The 12,399-nt window shown below is 39.8% G+C and overlaps 1 protein-coding gene, 1 long non-coding RNA gene and 1 pseudogene across 3 annotated transcripts in view; 1 reads left to right on the top strand and 2 right to left on the bottom strand.

The window, feature by feature from the left end:
- Positions 1 to 12,399, bottom strand: part of Gprasp1 (G protein-coupled receptor associated sorting protein 1) — a 60,488-nt gene that overhangs the window by 8,809 nt on the left and 39,280 nt on the right. The window lies entirely within an intron of this gene.
- LOC116094882 lies at positions 6,851 to 9,112 on the bottom strand (annotated as a pseudogene).
- Positions 9,129 to 9,981, top strand: LOC116088746. Its single transcript, XR_004117999.1, has 3 exons — positions 9,129 to 9,292; positions 9,378 to 9,434; positions 9,937 to 9,981. It is a non-coding gene; the product is annotated as an uncharacterized LOC116088746 (long non-coding RNA).

Genomic DNA, 12,399 nt, shown 5'->3' with positions numbered 1-12,399 from the left:
ACACACACACACACACCATCTTTATTCATAATGTCAATTCCTCCTAAGTGTCTTTATTGTACATCAATGTCCAGGGCAGGTCCCTTTTTGTTGCTGTGGTGCTGCTAAGCATTCAATTTAGGCCCTTGAATATGTGCAACAAGCAATCTACCAGCCAGCTATATTCACAATACTGTTTAAAGATGGTACTGGGAAATTTGCCTCATCAAATTTCCCAGCTGACCTTAGGTTTACCATGCAGCCTAAGGTATCCTCAACCTTATAATTCTGTTTTAGATCTCAGAGGAGCTGGCATTATATGTATAGACAACAGAGCCCTAACTACCAGTACCTTTTCACCAATTTACTTACTGATAGGAGTGTTTTTAGCAATAGTTGAAATATCTGTTGGACAAGCTCTTGTCAATTCATTTACAAAACAAAGCCAATAAATGGCTAACAATTATTGATTGAAAAGACCCTATGGGAAGTTTTTAAATGTGTTTTATTAGTCTGTATTGATATATTGGTTAAATATCATCTTGAAATTAGGTCAGATACATACTATGTAGAAGATGCTGACCACAAGACATGATTTACTTCCTCCAAAAGTGCGTTCTAGTCCAGCATAAGATAACAAGTATTGGTCAACTATCCATCATCTCCTCTTGTGTCTATATAACACTGACTTGCCCCGGAAATATAAATTTCAGAATCAAATCCCAAGCATCAACCCTGGGATAAAGAGGCAGCCAGGAAGGCTTGCAGTGTCTTCCATACCTTTCCCCTCCCCATCTCACGTCGTCACCTCTCATGTGTGCTCATGAACTTGCACAGTAGCATGCCTATTGCTATTATGGCGCACAATATCTCCTCTTGCAGCTCTCATGAATCTACTTTTGTATATTTAGGCTAACGTGCCTCTCTACTGACCTCCACGTTCCTCAGGTGAACAAACCTTCAGCACACTCTCTTCTAGAATAGGGTGATCCAAATTCTGTGTGTTCTTATAATGCATTGCTTTTTCTTCCCATGGGCTTCAGGAACTTCATGCTATAGTTTGAATTATGGCTATACCCCAAGGGTCTCTGTATCCCTTTTCTTTTTCTTTTGATAGGTGGCCACCGAGATGAGAAGTTTTGTTCTGCTATGTGTGTGCTGTGATGTGTGTGTGCTACATTCACTTGTTTGTGAACTAAAACCTCCAAAACTGTGAGCAAAAAAAAAAGACTTTTCTCTTTATAAGTTGATTGTCATGACTACTTTCTTATAGCGATGAAAAACTAATATGCGGTACATAGGAAATTGAACCTCCCTACTCAGGACCAAGTTTTTTGAAGTAACTGGTGAAATATGTCCAAAGAATATCTACTTCTACTGTAAGAAAAGAGATGCTATGTTTCTATTACTTGAGACAGGGTATATTTACAGAATTTGAAGAAGCTACATATAAGAATATTTTCAGGTTATGTCACACTATATGCTTCAGAAACCAGGTGTGGTAGCGCATACCTAGAATCCTAGAGGCAGAGGTAGTAGGATCACCACACATTTGGTGTTTAAGTTTAGCCTGACCTACATACTAAATGCCAGGCCAGCCAGGGCTACATAGTATGATTCTCTGTCTCAAAGTAACTGAAAGAGAAGGGGAATAAGAAGGAAAACTATGAAGAATCACTTCGAACCAAGGGGAAACAGAGCCAGGAACAATATCCTCAGCCAATGAACAATGCTTTATTCTCACGAAGTACAGCTGTTCTAGTAGCAGCACTGGGATTAGGAATCTTCTTTGTCCTATTTCCAACAGAAGTCCTCAGCTATACATCTGTCACAAAAAGGCATATTTCTATGTAATCTCAGAAACAACTACTTCCAAATAAACTCTCAGGCACTTTGCTGTGTTATTGACATAAGGATAAAGTGTACCCTAAACAAAGGAAAACATCCTCTTCTCCAACATGGCTTAAAGTTTTGACTACTATTTAGTTCTGACATCATCTAGACTCTGCATAGGGAATGTTGTTTGGAAAATACAAGGGGACAGATGGAGGCACTTAAGTGCCTGGCAGGAAAGCTAAGAATGGCAGGAGCAGCTGCAAGAATCATGGCAAAATCACTGAAGTCCCAAACATGGGAAATACTCCTTGAAAAGTTTACAATTACTGGAACAGAGGAGGTGAGCTCTACTGGACACAAAATTATAAATGAACAAAATTAAAGAAAATAATATAAATTAATGGAATGCCAAAATACAAAGTAATAGAAGTCTACAGTACTTTTTTGGTGTTTTTTATTATCAAACCATGACCTTCTGCTTCTTCATGAGAAGACCTCATAGGGCTGTATTCAGCAAGTGAAATAGGAAAGGAAAGGAGAATAGAAGTAATTCTCTTTCTTACAATCCTTGGTCAGGAAATGCTCATATCATTTTTACTCACAGTCCACAAACGAGATCCTGAACTCTCTTTTCCGTTGACATGTCCCATATATCATATAACCCCGTTTTTAATTCCCCCTAAACTTTTCTTTTATCTCATGTCCCTCTTCTAGATTCTTGTCCTACACTCCTACCCTCCTCAAACATAGACACATACAAAGAAAGAATTTAAATCTGGAATCCACACAGTTGATCCACACTAGAGTTAACTAATGCAATTTTTTGTTTGTTTGTTTGTTTGTTTGTTTTTGAGACAGGGCTTCTCTGTGTAGGCCTGGCTATCCTGGAACTCACTCTATAGACCAGGCTGGCTGCAAACTCAGAATTCTGCCTGCCTCTGCCTCCCAAGTGCTGGGATTAAAGGTGTGCATCACCGCTGCCTGGCTGAAATAATCCAATTTTAAAAAACAACACGTAGGCCAGCAAATATCAGACATTTGCTCTTGAGGTTAAGGGCTTGTGTTCCATAATTGAAACCCACATGGTGGAAGAAGAAAATTAACTAAGCAAGTTGCACTCTAACCTTCAGTGAATAAGAATGGCCCCCATAAGCTCATATATTTCAGTACTTAGGGAGCGGCACTGTTTGAAAGGATTAGGAGGTGTGGCCTTGTTGGGGTAGGTGTAGCTTTGTGGGAGGAAGTATGTCACTGGCTATGAGGTTTCAGAAGCCCAAGCCAGGCACAATGATTCTTTCTTCCTACTGCCTGAAGATTTGGATATAAAACTCTCAGCTACTCTCCAGTACCATGCCTGACTGACTGTGTGCTACCATGCTCTCCATCATGATATTAATGAAGAAAATCCCTGAAACTATAAGTAAGCCACAATTTCATGCTTTCTTTTATAAAATTTGCTATGGTCATGGGTCTCTCTTTACAGCAGTAGAACACTAAGACATTCACATACCTGTCACAGGAGTGTCCCCTCCCCCAGCCTCTCAAAGACAATAATGGTATTTAAATCCAACTACAAGACATTTGGAAAAGATAAAACTATGGAGACTGAAAACGTGCTAAACTGTCTCCCATTTTGAAAATAAAATTCCCCTATATCCATATCATTCTATACTTACTGATCTATTCCTCTTATCTCTTTTGCTGCAAACATCCTAGCAGTAAGTCTCAGAAGCTACAAATATTCTAGGCCCAGGTAAGATTATCCATAGGCTAGAAGCTTGCAGGACTAGGCCTAAATTAGCACACTGGGGCAGTAAGCCTCAGTCAGAGAAGACACTTATATCAGGAGAAAAAAAATATGTTTACATCTGGCACTTAACATATTTGGAAGAAAAACTCAATGTGACTGGAGAAGAACAAAGCCTGTCAACATTGCAGAAAGCAAAGGACATCTGACAGAAAAGTTGCAGAGACACAGGAGAGGCATCCTACAGAAAGCCAAAGAGTAGAAATTTGCCTGGGATCATCTCCGGAAGAAGCATCAGTTATTTATGTTCAACTGGACACCCAAAGAGACTGGGGGGACTCTGGATTGAAGCAGCAAGAACCTGAAGCTCAGAGCAAGGAATATTGCAGAAGCCATTGAGACAGCAAATCACAGTAAGCAACCCCAAAAGACAGTAGGGGAATGCCAGAACAGGGAAGCGGGCGTGGGTGGGTTGGTGAGCAGGGGGAGGGGGGATGGGATGGGGGGATTTCAGAGGGGAAACAAGGTAAGGGGAGATCATTTGAAATGTAAATAAAGAAAATATCTAATGAAAAACATGAAATTATATACCAAAAAAAAAAGTATATAGACAGACTCTTCCTACATTTAAAAACGGCAAATTCCATTTCAGATCCCTTGAGAGCAAGGGTAGGAGTTGAGGGGACAAAATCAAAATGTTACTTGAAAAAGCCATCTCAGTATTCACTGCAGTTTTAACTACTAGAGTAAACCCCTCCCTACTTTCAATTGCAATCTTTATATTTTTCCCTCTCAAAAAAAGGTTGAGAAAATCTGTGTGACAGGAAAAATTAGCTCCAAGAATACAAAGGCTAGAGAAACAAGAGACAGCAGCAGTGAGCGAACAGGAAATGCTTAATTGTGAACTTATGGGCCCTAATGAAATTGAGGATCAAGATAGACAGCTCATGGATAATGGGTAAGAAGCTTGGCTCCCTGGTGTGGAGCTGGGCATAGAATTCGAATGCATAAGTGTCTAGTTTATGTGTGGATTCATAAAGATCTATTTGTTCCTTGATAAACAGAAAGGGAGAATAAGATTAGCTGAAAGACACTGGAGTGTAGAAAAAAACTGCTGAATTAAATCAACCTGTGTACTTTAAAGATGTTTTAACATCAGAATGGAAGTCAGGTAATGTGTTACGTCAAGGAACAGGTTTTGTCTATATTTTCACAGGTGGTGATGAAAGACTATAGGCTCCATCAAAATTGATAATGATCTGATCCAAATAAGAGAAGCGTCCACATGAAAGACATGACTCAAGGAAGGAAGAGACAAAAAAAGCTGATCCCCGCTGCAATGGAGACAACTCAACAAATCAGCTAAAGAAGTACAAATCATTCACCAGACTGGCAGACCAAAAACCTTGATGCTGAAATGGCCTCTTGGTGAAGGCAGATGATCAGGACTGCAGTTATGAAGAATCATCGCATCAATGGATCTTCATGAGGACACTTGGGTTGTTAAGTTTGAAAGATTGAGAATGGTTTATATTGTAAAGGTTAAATTGTGTACAACTTTTAGTGTAGTCAAAAGGGGAAAATGTTGCAGGATGTTTACTTTCATTTAAATGGGGATGGCTAATAGTTTCAGAGGTTCAGTCTAGTATCTTCATGGCAGGAAGTATGGTAGCATGCAGGTCCACATGGTGCTGAAGAGGGAGCGGATAGTTCTACATACAGGTCAGCGGGTAGTAGGAAGTACATGGGACACTGGGTGTGGCTTGAGCATCAGAGACCTCAAAGGCTGCTCCCAGTGACCACTTCCTCCAGCTTCTTTCCAAGGCCACACCTACTCCAAGAAGACACTTCCTAGTAATTCCACTCCCTCTGTGCCGATGGGGGTCATGTTCATTCAAACGACCACATATGTTTTTCTCACACGGTAGCAAGGATCATCCTCGGGGGGAAAAAAGTATGTCACATTACAAAGGTCCATTTGTCAAAACCTAACAGTTTTCAATAAGACTCAATATAAAATACAAACTCCCTTTTACAGTGAATCTCTACCTTCACATGGTTTGGCTCTTGTTTCACACGCTACAATCAGCTCTGTTAACTGTTTCTTTGTCTCTTTCTTTTCTTCTGTAGTACTGGGGACTTTTATACATGCTAAGCAATCAGTTCTACCATTTGCTAGTCACTAATGTCTCTATTTTTGCCACGCCAGTTATGATACTGTTTCTAAAAACAACCCAAGAAGTTCATTTGCTCTTTCTCAGACAGAGAATACTCTGCAGCATGCCTCACCTCTTCGTTTCATTTCATTTTTTTTTTTTTTTAATTTCTTGAGTTTGGGATGTGTTAGGGGTTTCCCTGCTTGGAGTCCCAGAAAGGCCACTGAGTGAAGCTGTGAAAGTGAAAGCCTGGATTGTTTGGAGACCCCAAGATGTTGGAGCTGAGATGCCAGTGTCATGGGATACCTGCCAAGCAGAGCTCCTAACGGAGTGTCCACTGGGCCCAAGAGAAAGAAGTGTGTTGCATTCAACAAAGCAGAAAGGAATTGGAGATCTGAAGAGAGCTTTGATAGTAGACATGGAGATGCAGAGTTTTCAGTCTTGCTTTGGTCCAGTATTTCCTTACTATGCACCCTTGCCTTCCTTTTGGAATGGTAATGTATATCCTGTGCTATTGTATGCTGGAAGTATGTGATCTGCTTTTTGATTTTGATTTTATGGGGGATTACAGTTAAGAGATACTATGAAGTTTTAGAAGAGACTTTGAATTTTGGACTTTTAAACAGTGTTGAGAATGCTTAAAATTATGGGGACTTTTGAAGTTGGACTGAATGCGTATTTGCATTAAGATATGGCTTCAAACATATGAGGGCCAGGGAGTGTAATGTGGTCATTTGAATAGGAATAGACCATCATAGGCTTATACATTTGAATGCTTGGCTATTAGGGAGTGATATTACTTGAGAAAGACTAGGAGGTATGGCCTTATTGGAGTGGATGTGCACTGTTGGAGGAAATGTGCCACTGGGGATGGGCTTTGAGGCCTAGTGGCACTCACTCTTCCTGTTGCCTGCAGATCCTCCAGTACATGTGCCTGTATGCTGCTATGCTCCCTGCCAAGATGAAAATGAACTAACCCTCTGAAAATGTAAGCAAGCCCTAATTAAATATTTCCTCTCATAAAGGTTTCTCTGGTCACGCTGTCTCTTCATAGCAATAGAGCACTGACCAAGACATATTGAGTACTTGTTAGAGTAAATGATCATTGGAATAGCATTTTTCCTCACGTCAGAATCCAGAAGCAATATCCCCTTCTCAAATGATGATTGTGTGTATTTTTCCTTCATCATCCATACACAGAAATATTTTTTTTTAAAAAAACTAATGAGTAGCTAGAGAAGATATAAGATACAGATAGTCATAAACATTACACAAGCCACATTTAAGGCACCTAGAAAAACAATATCAATACCTGTGAAAAATGATGCTGGTTTTAGATGTAAAAAAATTATGAGTTATAAAACACTATTCATATTATTCTAAAACCCAGAATGAGGGAAAGCTTTATTGCCATTCTGTTATAGGACAAGTAACTAAACCCTTACCATCATGGATCATGAATCCAAGGTGTGCATCACAGGACTAAAGTTCAGCTTAACTGAGCTAATAACTGCAGTAAAATAAAATATCAAACTGCTTTAGCATAGCAACACTTTAGTAGTTATCAATACTACTTTGGAGGCATCATCCAGATAGTAATTAAATTATGAATTGGCCTAGACTGTTTCTTCATATTACAAAGAATCTCTAGCATCTTAGAAAAACTGTGAATTGTGCTCTTTGCTATTCCTTAAAGGAAACTAGATAGGCAGGATGACATGTTCTAGTTCTAATAGCAAGTAACACAGTAGTTGACCAGGGCATTTAAATAAAAAGAAAACCAAAGCAGACCTTAAGCAAAACATACTAGACAGACAGACATTTAAAAAATGACATGATAAATGTAAATCATAAACCAAATATACTCAGGAAAGTATACCTATTTTATGTTACATAAAAGAAAGACTACAGATGGCATGCTTACTATAACATTTCATCTGGGTAAGTTATTGAGTGGGTTTTCTTGAAAATATTCATTGCCATGATGAAAACAATTATGTACAAACTGCAAGGTCTCTAAATAGCAGTTAAGAGTATATACACAGAGAATTGGCACTTATTAAATATGCAAGAGATGGAATTCCCAGAGTTTATAACATAGAACAGTGAACACCCCAGGCTCCTCTCCCATGGCTCTCTTCCCTGTGTGACAGCTTCATTTCTTTGTTCTGATGTTCATGTTTTTACAGCTCAGGTATCTAACAGATCTTCTCGACAATTTCCTTAAAGGCACACTGAAGAGTCACAGGTTTTCAGCCTTGCCTCTCTGAATAGCATGGAATGCTTTTGTGCAGATTTCAGATCTTCATTTCTATCACCTTCAAGATGTTCTTTATCAATTTTATCCTTTCTTGTATGGCATGTTTCCATTTCATTTAACCAACTATCTAGCTTAACAAAGTTGTGTGAAATCATAAATATTGTGTACCACTATCCCATATCGTAAGTTTGGCCTTATTTCCATCTACTGGAATTCTTTTTCATTTTACAGTCAATACCTAGTGTTGCTGTAAGTTCTGACCTAGAAGTATCATGTGTGAATTTCAATAGGAGGCTGGACTTGCCCAGCCCACTCTTGCCAATGATGAGGATCTTCAGGGTGATCAGTGTCTATCTTGCATTCTCTCCTGCCTTACCCCGGCCAGCCTCCTGTCCTCAGCTCTTCAGGGCATGGTGGGAAGGTGGTCCATGTCTGTGCTGTTTTCTTTTTGAAATGTAAATTGGTTTCAAGCAATCTGCCTACTTTTCTCTATTTTAAAACTTGTATGTATGTCAAGTAAAATGGGACAAAAAAGAATGAGATTACTTTCATTCACTACAAGTTCAGTTCATGGTCAGTTCACATTTGATGCACATATTTGGATTTCATTTGGGGCTTCTTATTTGATTTTTTTTTGCTGTTGTCTTCCTTCCTTCCCTCCTTCCCTCCTTCCTTCCTTCCTGACAGTATCTACCCATGTAACTTAGGCTGTCTTTAAGCATACAGTCCTTCCAGTCAGTCCTCTTGCCTCTGAATCACAGTGCTGGGAAGGCAGTGTATATGAACACACACGGCTTTTTTGTTTTATTTCACTGATAAAGCTTACTTATCATATACAGCACTTTATTTTGAGGTATATACAACTGTAGAATAGTTAAATTGAGTTAAATTTCAAAAACTTGCCCTTTTCGGATTCAAATAGGCTCACAATTCATTCTTTTCACATTTTCAAGTATATAATAGATTGTTATTGGCTATAGTTACCAAGAAGAACAACTGATCCCTTCAACTTATTTCTCCTATCTAGCCAAATATTTATAACCTCAGACTAAGCACTTATAGTCATTATTCCACACCATCTGTGAGTTCAGCTTTATTGAAGTCTACATTTAAGTGTGAACATACATTGTCCATTTTCCTTTGCCTGTTTATTTCTTCCAGGTTCATCAATAACATCCTCCAGTTTCTTCCATGCTGTCTCAAATGAAAGAATTATCTTCTCACAAAATGGTGAAGAGCAGATTCTTTGTTCCCTCACTGAGTTGTGAGACTACCTTTGTTTCTAAATCCACTGGCAATCTCACATAGCGTCCAGTAAGTGCTGACGGGCATACCGACTTCATTTCCTTTGGGTACTGTTTGGAATAATTCCTCTGAGATTAAACTGTCTGTCTTGTAGGAGAGCACCTTATGACAACGGGATGTTAAAGGAGATGAAACAACTGGATTTTCTGAGGTGGGTGTGTGAATCATTCCATCCCACAGAGAAGCTCCTAGCGCACAGGCAGAAAACAATTCAAAGGATCTGGGAAGTCCCTGCTACTGACCAGACCCACTAGCTCTAGCCCCCATTCCCAAGCATGTACAAGCTGTGAGGGTGGCTGAGAGACAGTCTCAGACCAGACAAGCCATTTCAAAGAGGCAAAGGTCGAGCTGTTTGGAAGAGATACATCAGCCAAACTGCCTGGAAGAATCAAAGAACGCCCAGTCTTCTGGCTGGTTTTGTGTACAAACTTGACACAGGCTGGAGTTATCAGAGAGAAAGGAGCCTCACTTGAGGAAAGGCCTCCATGACATCCAGCTGTAAGGCGTTTCTTCAATTAGTGATCAAGGGGGTAGGGCTCCTTGTGGGTCGTGCCATCCCTGGGCTGGAAGTCTAGGGTTCTATAAGAGAGCAGGCTGTGCAAGCCAGGGGAAGCAAGCCAGTAAGAAACATCTCTCTATGGCCTCTGCATCAGCTTCTGCTTCCTGACCTGCTTGAGTTCCAGTCCTGACTTCCTCTGGTGATCAACAGCAATGTGGAAGTGTAAGCTGAATAAATAAACCCTTTCCTCCCCAAGTTGCTGCTGCTTCTTCTATTTTTTTTTACAAACCTTTTTAAAAAAGATTTATTTATTTTATGTATATGAGTACACTGCAGCTGTCTTCAAACACACCAGAAGAGGGCATCAGATCCCATTACAGATGGTTGTGATCCACCATTTGGTTGCTGGAAACTGAACTCAGGATCTCTAGAAGAGCAGCCAGTACGTACTCTTAACCACTGAGCCATCTCTCCAGCGCCCACCCCCCACAACTTGCTTCTTGGTCATGACGTCTTGTGCAGGAATAGAAACCCTGACTAACACACCCAGCATACTTGGAAGAGGCTCAGGTTACCTGAGTTGCCTGGAAAGGACACTCTCCAGCCTGTTGTGCTGCCCACAGGCTGTGTACTGTGCTCAAGTTTCCATGTTTAGTAAGCCATTACCTTTGTTGGGGTGGGCTTTGGTGATTCAGCTGTCTTTTGGTCATTTCTGCTCCTGTAAGTAACCCCTCACCCACATTCCTGAAAATAACAGCAATTAAACAAATTGGCTCATCAACATGGACTTTATTGGTATCCATACTTTGATCTGTTCTCAGTTCCCATTTGTTCACATCTCCCCAGGAATCTGTCACACAAGAGGTATATACCCATATGTAGGTTGTTGATCACACTCTACTTTTTAAATGCTCTTTGTACCATTTTCCACAATTGATGGTCATTTACTTTCTTAACAACTATGTATAAGGGTTCCTTTTCCTTTATATCCTCATCAATCCTAGTTACATCCCCTTCTTCTCCACTCCTATACCATTGTCTCTTTCTGACTGCCTGTCTCCTCTCTGTCTCTGTGTCTCCTCTCTGTCTCTGTCTCTGTCTCTGTCTCTGTCTCTGTCTCTCTCTCTCTGTGTGTGTGTGTGTGTGTGTGTGTGTGTGTGTGTGTAGGCATGGCTTGGGCATGCAGATGGGGGTCAGAGAACAGCGTCTAATGTCAGTTCTTACCTTATTCAAAACAGAAGCTCTTCTTGTTTAACTACTGTGTACACTAGGCTAGTTAGTTCACAACCTTTTAGGGATTCTCCTGGCTCTGCCTCCCAGATTGTTGTAGGAGTTCTGGGCCTTGAGACACATACCACCATGTCTAGAATCACAAGGATTCTGAATATGTAGACTCAGGTCCTCATGGTTGCATAGCAAGCACTTTATCCAATGAGTCCTCCAACACCTCACATGGGAGAAACACAAGGAAGAACATAGTTCAGGGGGATTTTATGGTAGTGAGGAATTTGTTAATGAACAAGTACTTACAGGATCAAAAATAAGAATTACATGGATTTGGGCTGGAGAGATGGCTCAGCGGTTAAGAACACTGACTGCTGTTTCAGAGGTCCTGAATTCAATTCCCAGCAACCACATGGTGGCTCATATGAAGAATTACATGGATTTTGGTTTGGAAACTACAAGTTAGAAATGTAGATCTATATGTGAGAAAATGAAGACTGTTAAAGACAGGGTAAATTAAATTTTAATATATTTTATTTTTAATAGTTGGTTGATAGATAAGCTTGTACTAAATAACAATTAAAAATGTACTCCATAATTATTATTCATGAATATTTTATATGAATTCAAACACTGTTATAGTGGATAGGAGGGAGAACTTGAACATTTTATCAGAAAGCATGTGAAGTACTATGAGATATAAAATATTTAGTAACATATATGACAAATTTTAGAATAACCATAAAAATTCCAGGAAAGTATAATTAAGATGCTAAAATAGTACACAGAATAATGTAAATGCTAAACTAAAGCCAGAAAAAGCACAAAGAGAAAAACAATGAAACTAAAATCATGAAAGCATCCATAAATAACAAATGAGACAAGTACGAATCCAAACATCTCATTATTAATTTTATATATTTAATTTTTTTAATTGCCTGTATTTACATGTGTGTGTGTGTGTGTGTGGGGGGGGGGGTTACCTGCACATGAGTGCAAGTGTCCAGGAGGCTAGAAGAAGATTTTTGATACCTAGAGGAGGAGTTACAGGGGGCTGTGGGACACCAGATGTGGGTGCTGAAACCAAACTCAAGTCCTCTGTAAGAAGCAGTACATGATCTTAATAATAAGCCATTTCTCCAGATCCTATTTTAAATGTGAATTTTCTGAACACTCTAATTAAAAGGTAGATTCATTCAGCGTACATGAAAACAAATGAAGGTGGAACTAAGTTGTTTATAAGAACCTACTTCAGCCGGGCGGTGGTGGCACATGCCTTTAATCCCAGCACTTGGGAGGCCGAGGCAGGTAGATTTCTGAGTTTGCAGCCAGCCTGGTCTATAGAGTGAGTTCCAGGACAGCCAAGGCTACACAGAGAAACCCTGTCTCAAAA

This window comes from Mastomys coucha, chromosome X, assembly GCF_008632895.1.
Source record: "Mastomys coucha isolate ucsf_1 chromosome X, UCSF_Mcou_1, whole genome shotgun sequence".
NCBI lineage: Eukaryota > Metazoa > Chordata > Mammalia > Rodentia > Muridae > Mastomys > Mastomys coucha.
This window is presented reverse-complemented; position numbering and strand designations above follow the sequence as displayed.